This window comes from Globicephala melas, chromosome 3 (genome assembly GCF_963455315.2).
Source record: "Globicephala melas chromosome 3, mGloMel1.2, whole genome shotgun sequence".
NCBI classification, from domain to species: Eukaryota; Metazoa; Chordata; class Mammalia; order Artiodactyla; family Delphinidae; genus Globicephala; species Globicephala melas.
This window is the reverse complement of record NC_083316.1, coordinates 126,435,572-126,444,370: the sequence shown is the minus strand read 5'-3', so window position 1 is coordinate 126,444,370 and position 8,799 is coordinate 126,435,572.

Sequence of the window (8,799 nt, the reverse complement as noted above, 5' to 3'; positions counted from 1 at the left end):
CCAAAATTCTGAGTCTGTCACTCAGTAGCTAAATGATCATTAATGCCTCAGTTGCCTCACTTGTAAAGTAGTAAAATGAGACCTATTCCTCCTGTCTGATACAATTATTGAGTATTCATATATTTCTTTATTCAAAACTGTTCATTGAAAGTCTCCTACATGTTCTGGTCACCAAGGAAGGCGAATTCTCTTTCTTTTTTTTTTTTTCTTCCTTAAATTTATTTATTTATTTATCTATTTTTGGCTGTGTTGGGTCCTTGTTGCTGTGGGCCGGCTTTCTTTAGTTGCGGCGAGTGGGGGCTACTCTTCGTTGCAGTGCGCGGGCTTCTCATTGCAGTGGCTTCACCTGTTGCGGAGCACGGGCTCTAGGCGCGGGGGCTTCAGTAGTTGTGGCTCGTGGGCTCTAGAGCGCAGGCTCAGTAGTTGTGGCACCCAGGTTTAGTTGCTCCGCAGCATGTGGGATCTTCGTGGACCAGGGCTCAAACCCGTGTCCCCTGCATTGGCAGGCGGATTCTTAACCACTGCGCCACCAGGGAAGCCCCAAATTCTCTTTCTTTATTGTGTTTACATCTAGTGGTAAAATGTTCACAATAAGTAAGTAAACAAATAAATAAGCGAGATGATATCAATTTGTGAAGCCATGAAGACTACACAACAAGTTATTGTGATACAGTGATGGAGAGTGTTTTATCATGGAGACTGTAGTTAACCTGAAGTTCCTAAATTGTTTATGTCATTTGTGATTATGTTACTCTGTAATATATCAGCTTAAACATAATTTCCAAAGCCTTTAAGAATTTTGACTGATATTAAATCAAGTAAGTTGGTGAATAATCTTTAGATGGCTGAATAATTTCTAAGGAAGATAGAATACAAAAACATTGGTCACCAAGCATGGTATGTACACACACACACACACACCGCACATGCTTCTTATTTTTATGTTTGAGAGTAGATAAGCCTTTGGGGTATATTAATGTGTATGTTCAGTTTTGCCCCTTTAAGAAATTTAAAAGGGATGTGTGCGGCCATAGGAAGTTTTATGTTTGCTTTGCTCCTAGCTAAATGTTTGTGTATTTCAAACCATATTCAGTTACTTGCCTACAGTTACCTCCATGAGGAACTAGAAGGTAGTTACATTGGTTAAAAGTTGTAATTTATATGCTAAGAGAGTAGAACTTAATGTTCTCAGCACACAAAAAAAAAGGAATGGTAGCTATATGATGGGATGGAGATGGTAGCTAATACTGTGGTGGTAATAATTTTACAGTTTGTAACAACATTTTGTACATCTTAAACTTATACAATGTTAAATGCCACTTATATCTTAGTAAAGCTGGAAAAAAAGAGAAATGGATAGGATCCCATTTTTTAAATTGAAGTTTGGTTGATTCACAATGCTGTGTTAGTTTCAGATGTACAGCAAAGTGAGATATATATATATATTTTTTTCAGATTCTTTTCCATTATAGGTTATCACAAGATATTTAATATAGTTCCCTGTGTTATACAGCAGGACCTTGTTGGTTATCTATTTTGTATATAGCAGCTTGTATCTGTTAATCCCAAACTCCTTATTTTCCCCTCCCCTGCTTTCCCCTTAGGTAACTGTGAGTTTGTTTTCTGTCTGTGAGTCTATTTCTGTTTTGTAAATAAATTCAATTGTATCATTTTTTTTAGATTCCACATATAAGAGATATCAGATGATATTTGTCTTTCTCCGTCTGACTTGTTTCACTTAGTATCATAATCTCTAGGTGGTCCATCCATGTTGCTGCAAATGGCATTATTTAGTTATTTTTTATGGCTGAGTAATATTCCATTATATATATATATATATGGTATGGTATATATGGTATATATATATATATATCCATTCATCTGTCAATGGACATTTAGGCTGCTTCTTTGTCTTGGCTATTGTAAATAGTGTAGCTATGAACATTGGTGTGCGTGTATCTTTTCAAATTAGAGTTTTCATCTTTTTCAGATATATACCCAGGAGTGGGGTTGGTGGATCATATGGTAGCTCTATTTTTAGTTTTTAAAGGAACCTCCATAGTGGCTGCACAAATTTACATTCCCACCAACAGTGTAGGAGTGTTCCCTTTTCTCCATGCCTTCTCCAGCATTTATTATTTGTAGACTTTTTGTTGATGGCCATTCTGACCAGTGTGAGGTGATAGCTCGTTGTAGTTTTGATTTGTATTTCTCTAATAATTAGCGATTTTGAGCATCTTCTCATGTGCCTTTTGACCATCTCCATGTCTTTTTTGGAGAAATGTCTATTTAGTTCTTCTGACAATTTTTTGATTGGGTTGCTAGGTTTTTTTGATATTGAGTTCTGTGAGCTGTTTGTATATTTTGGAAATTAAGCCCTTGTCAGTTACATCATTTGCAAATATTTTCTCCCATTCTGTAGGTTGTCTTTTCATTTTGTTTATGGTTTTCTTTGCTGTGCAAAAGCTTATAAGTTGGATTAGGTCCCATTTGTTTATTTTGGCTTTTATTTCTTTTGCCTTGAGAGGATGACCTAAGAAAACATTGGTATGATTTATCTCAGAGAATGTTTTACCTATGTTTTCTTGTAGGAGTTTTATGATATGATGTCTTATATTTAAATCTTTAAACCATTTTTTTTATAAATTTTATTTATTTATTTTTGGCTGTGTTGGGTCTTTGTTTCTGTGCAAGGGCTTTCTCTAGTTGTGGCAAGCGGGGGCCACTCTTCATCGCGGTGCGCGGGCCTCTCACTGTCGCGGCCTCTCTTGTTGCGCAGCACAGGCTCCAGACGCGCAGGCTCAGTAGTTGTGGCTTACGGGCCTAGTTGCCCCGTGGCATGTGGGATCTTCCCAAACCAGGGCTCGAACCCGTGTCCGCTGCATTGGCAGGCAGATTCTCAACCACTGCGCCACCAGGGAAGCCCTATTTCTTTTTTTTTTTTAATATTTATTTATTTGGCTGCACCAGGTCTTAGTCGCAGCACATGGGATCTTTGTTGCAGTACGTAGGATCTAGTCCCTTGGTCAGGGATCATACCCAGGCCCCCTGCATTGGGAGCGTGTAGTCTTAACCACTGGACCACCAGGGAAGTCTCGGTATGCTCCATATTTCTTTTTTTTTTTTTTTTTTGCGGTACGCGGGCCTCTCACTGTTGTGGCCTCTCCCGTTGTGGAGCACAGGCTCGGGACGCACAGGCTCAGCGGCCATGGCTCACGGGCCCAGCCGCTCCGCGGCATGTGGGATCTTCCCGGACCGGGGCGCGAACCCGTGTCCCCTGCATCGGCAGGCGGACTCTCAACCACTGCGCCACCAGGGAAGCCTGCTCCATATTTCTTAATTGGCTTAATCCTGTTGTAGGATATGCATTAAATATTAAGCCCACAAACTGGGACAAGCTGTCCCATCAAAAAAATGATTTCTATCTTCCCTATGTTCATCTTTTAAAGTAGATTTGTCAGTATCCCCATGTCCACAGTATATTCTTACCTTTGAGGAAACACTGACAAAGTCCACAACCCAATAGAATTTTACTCTCCTCTATTCTGATATAATTGTTTTCTCTAAGAAATTAACAGAGCCTTCAGTCTAACAAGATCAAGTGACTTTTGCTTTCCTTGCATGCTTACCTCAAGTCTTCTGCTGCATGCTAAAGTCTTCAACATAGGACAGTCCAAATGACTTGGTGGGAAAGATTGCACCAGGCACTCTTAACTGGAATAGACTTATAGGGCTAGGCTTCTCCACATAAGCTGACATTGCAACCACAGGTAGATATCTGTATCTATATCAGGATTTCTAGGACTCTTGTTAGTCCAGAAGTGAAAACTTCATGGAAGTACACTTCTGGTCCAAGATTTGTGAGTCAGGAATACATCACAAAAGCCTAATAAGTTGATGAGGGGAACATAATTGTAGATTGTGCTTATGCATTGTAGAATATTGTTGTTGGACTATTTTTAATGTTTTGTATTTGATATGCCTACGAGGATGTCCTGTTTTTCTCTTTTGCTTCTTTGCTTTCTTCCTGATCTATCTCTAACCCTCAGTTTAGCAAGATAGGCTTATACAAACTAAAAGGAAATATTTTTAAATGATATTTTGTTCCCACTGATCCCTCGGAGTTCAAAAGTGAATACTTTCTCTGAGCCCCTAGTAATGTAATTATTTGCAAAGAATAACCGCCAAGATTCAAAGAAACTGCCCTTAATCTTTATCAGGCTGCAATTGGATAAATCTATTATACAAACAAAGCCATCCAAAGAGTTTTATATTTGAGAAGATATGATTGTGTAACCATTAAGGAACAAGAGTTGTACCTCCTTGTGGAAGCAAGACTATGAAGTGCTCCCAGGAGACTGGTCTGATAAACCTATTTTATGGCTTACAGAGCCCAGCATCATGCTAGTAAGACAGTAAGAAGTTCACTTGCTGGCAGGTCAGGAACGTTAGCAAATGTTGAGGACCTTGAGAAAAGATGAATTCACTTATTTTTAGGGACTGCAAGTAAAGCCTGATAGAGGTTAATTTCTTAGCTTTGGTTTTCTCATACTGGAATAGATGAGCAAAGAAGAGCAATTTTTAAACATCAATCATTAAATGATTGCAATATTAACACTAGAAAATATTACTTGATACAAAAGAAAACAGTAAAGGAGTAATAAAAGAACAAAAATACATATGTGATATTTAAAAAATGAAATGGTTGGTGTAAATCCAATTATATCAAAAGAGCCACATTTTATAATGGGTCAGTCCGTCAGGAAATTTTAAACATATATGCACCTAGCAACAAGGCCACACACACACAAAAACACCATGACCAAGCGGGACTTATTCCAGGAATGCAATGTTGCTTAACATCCAAAAATCAATGTAATATGCCACATCAAGAGAGTAAAGGACAAAAATAACATGATTATCTCAACCAGACACAGATCTGATGCGATTTTATCAAAACCCCAAGTGTATTTTTTGTAGAAATGGACAAACTTATAAATTAAATTCATATGAAAATGCAAGGGACCCCAAGTAGCCAAAACAAAGTTAAGAAAAGAATAAAGTTGGAGGCTTCCCACTTTCCAATTTCAAAACCTACAAGACTACAGTAATTAAAACAGTGTAGTACTGGAATAATGATAAGCATATAGATCAATGGAATAAAAGTGAGAGTCCAGAAATAAACCCTGACATTTACAGTCAATTGATTACAAGGGTGCCAAAACAATTAGGTGGGAGAAGAAGAGTCTCTTCAACAAAAGTGCTGGGACAACTAGATATCCAAGTGCTAAAGAATAAAACTGGATTCCTATGGACCAAAGGCATAAATGAAAGAGTTAAAACTGTAAAACTCTAAGAAGAACACATAGAATAAATCTTCATGACCATACAATGGAATATTACTCAGCAATAAAAAAACATGAAGTACTGGTGCAGACTTCAACATGAACCTTGAAAATATTATGCTAAATGGAAGACGCCAGCCACAAGGACCACATATTATATGATTCTATTTACATAAAATATCAAAAACAGGTAAGTCAATAGAGATGGAAAGATTAATGGTTTCCTAGGCCTGGGGGTAGTGAGGGGGTGCAGAGCAGCATATAAAGAATGTGGGACTTCTTTCTGGAATAATGAAAATCTTCTGAATTGATTGTTATGATAATTGCACAACTCTGTGAACATACTAAAAGCTGATGGATTGTATACTTTAAATGAATGAATTGTATGATATGTGAATTATATCTCCATCAAGTTAAAAGTATGTGTGGAATGATAGTGGGTAATGAACATTCAATCCTAGTTCTTTGTGAACTCTCCAAACAGAAGTCAATCCTCTGGCTGTAGTAGTTGTTCAGTACCCACGCCCTAGATTTGCTGACCATACAACAATGAAGCTTCTATGCACATGAGTCAGGTCAAATATCCCCAACATATAATGAAATCAGCCATTTTTGTGATTATAGATAATTTTTGAAGTTTGTAGTCATAGAGGTGGACTGATAAAAAAACTTGCCCAGAGCTCAGAAATAAACCAAAAGGTTAACCGGACGTCTTGTCAACATCATACAAGAGCATGGCCTAACAAGCCTGCCTAAAGATCATCTGACTCTCTAGAAATATGTACGTTGGATTTACTAATTTACATTTTTGTTTGTTTTTTGAAGACTTTTTTGATGTGGACCATTTTTAAAGTCTTTGTTGAATTTGTTACAGTATTGTTTCTGTTTTATGTTTTGGTTTTTTTGGTCGCAAGGCATTTGGGATCTTAGCTCCCTCACCAGGGATCGAAACCGCACCCCCTGCATTGGAAGGCGATGTCTTAAACACTGGACCCCAAGGGAAGTCCCTTACTGTTAATTAGGGTCCAGACATTTTACAACTCTGTAAAGTTAGATGCTAACTTGTAGAAAATTTGATACGGTACAGTTCGTTTGTTTGGTTGATTGGTTGTTTGGTCATTTGGTTGGTTGGTTTGTCTAGTAGAGATGCAAATTATTTCTATTTGATAGAAAAGATAACCCCAAAAGTTGTGTTTTTATTGCCTTATATGGTATTAACCAATTTTGCATCTAACATCAATATTTTGTCAGCATTCTTTGTCATCCTACTATTTCCTTCCTTAAACATCTAAATAAAACTTTGATACACACTCACTTATATGTATGAATATTTTTAACATTTTCAAAATTATACTTGGACAAACTATTTGGAGAGAACAGAGCATTACAAACAGATCCCAGTTCTGGCACTTACTAACTGTGTGACTTGGGCAAAGTATTTAATATCTATGAGTCTCAGTTTTCTCTTCTACAAACTGTGAATGCCAGTGCCTACCTCCAGGGATTTTAGTGAGCATGAAATAGGATCAACTTATGAACGTGAAAGAGCTTATGACTGATAACACTGCTTATTTGTATACATAGTAAATATGAATTTTATATTCATCTATAGGTTTTTCTCCTGAGCCCTAAAGTAGATGTTTTTCTTGCCTTATAGAGCATCAACCCATTTTGCATCTAATTTATCAATCTTATTTCAGCATCCTTTGTCAGCCTATTGGTTGACTGATACTATTTATAGTTCTTCACTTCCTGAAGTTTTGATAAATTAGGACACTGCTTGTACAAAATTAAAGGGAAAACTAAAGATCGTCTAATCTAATCCCCTCTTACAGATGGGTAAACTAAACTGAGGCTCAGGGAGGGTGAGTGACTTCCCAAGGTCACTGGCAATTGTCAAAGACAGACATGAACCCAGGACTGTCTGACTACAGAGCCTAAATTCTCTGTCACTCTGCGCTATGATTTTGGCCAGGGTCTGATTTTATCAAGACCCTAAGTTCATAACTCTTATTGCAATATTTTCTTTTCTATCACCAGTACTTGGTACAGAATAATGTTCCCTCCGTTGAATGAATGAATGATGGATGCTGAGAGATCAACCAAGGCTTCTCTTTCCAGGTCTGATGTTATGCCTAAAGGCAAAGTTCAATGCTTGAAAACATGGTATTAGTCAGGGTTCTCCAAAGAAACAGAACCAATTGTGTGTGTGTGTGTGTGTGTGTGTGTGTATGTGTGTGTGTGTATTATAAAGAGATATGGGGGGAACGAGATTGATTTATTTTAAGGAATTGGCTCACATGATTGTGGAGGCTGACAACTTCAAAATCTGTAGGGTAAGAAAGCAGGCTGGAGGCCCAGGGAAGTGCTGATGCTTCAGCTCAAGTCCGAAGGCCATCTGCTGGCAGAATTCCCTCTTCCTCAGAGGTGGACAGTCTGGTTTTTTTTAAACTTTTGTACTGTGTATTCTTTTTTTTTTTTAACATCTTTATTGGAGTACAACTGCTTTACAATGGTGCATTCGTTTCTGCTTTACAACAAAGTGAATCAGTTATACATATACACATGTTCCCATATCTCTTCGCTCTTGCGTCTCCCTCCCTCCCACCCTCCCTATCCCACCCCTCTAGGTGGTCACAAACCACCTAGCTGATCTCCCTGTGCCATGTGGCTGCTTCCCACTAGCTATCCACCCTATGTTTGGTAGTGTATATATGTCCATGCCACTCTCACTTCGTCACAGCTTACCCTTCCCCCTCCCCATATCCTCAAGTCCATGCTCTAGTAGGTCTGTGCAACCTAAGTGTCCATCAGCAGATGAATGGCTAAAGAAGATGTGGCACATATATACGATGGAATATTATTCAGCCATAAAAAGAAACGAAATTGAGTTATTTGTAATGAGGTGGATGGACCTGGAGTCTGTCATACAGAGTGAAGTAAGTCAGGAGAAAAACAAACACCGTATGCTAACACATATATATGGAATCTAAGAAAACAAAATGTCATGAAGAGCCTAGGGGTAGGACGGGAATAAAGACACAGACCTACTGGACAGTCTTTTTCTTAAGGCCTTCAACTGATTGGATGGGGCCCACCCACATTATGGAGAGTAATCTGCTTTACTCAAAGTCTACTTATTAAAATGTCAATCTCATCTAAAAAAATACCTTTGTAGCAGGACATCCCTGGTGGTCCAGTGGGTAAGACTCTGCACTCCCAATGCAGGGAGCCCGGGTTTGATCCCTGGTTGGGGAACTAGACCCCGCATGCATGCCAGAACTAAAAGATCCCACATGCCTCAACAAAGATCTCGCGTGCTGCAGCTAAGACCCAGCGCAACCTAAATCAATCAATCAATCAATCAGTCTTCCTCCCTGGAGGCTGTAAGTGCCTTGAGAACCTGATTTCATTTGTCTCTGCCTCTCCTGTGCCTGGCATGGTTCTTGCCACA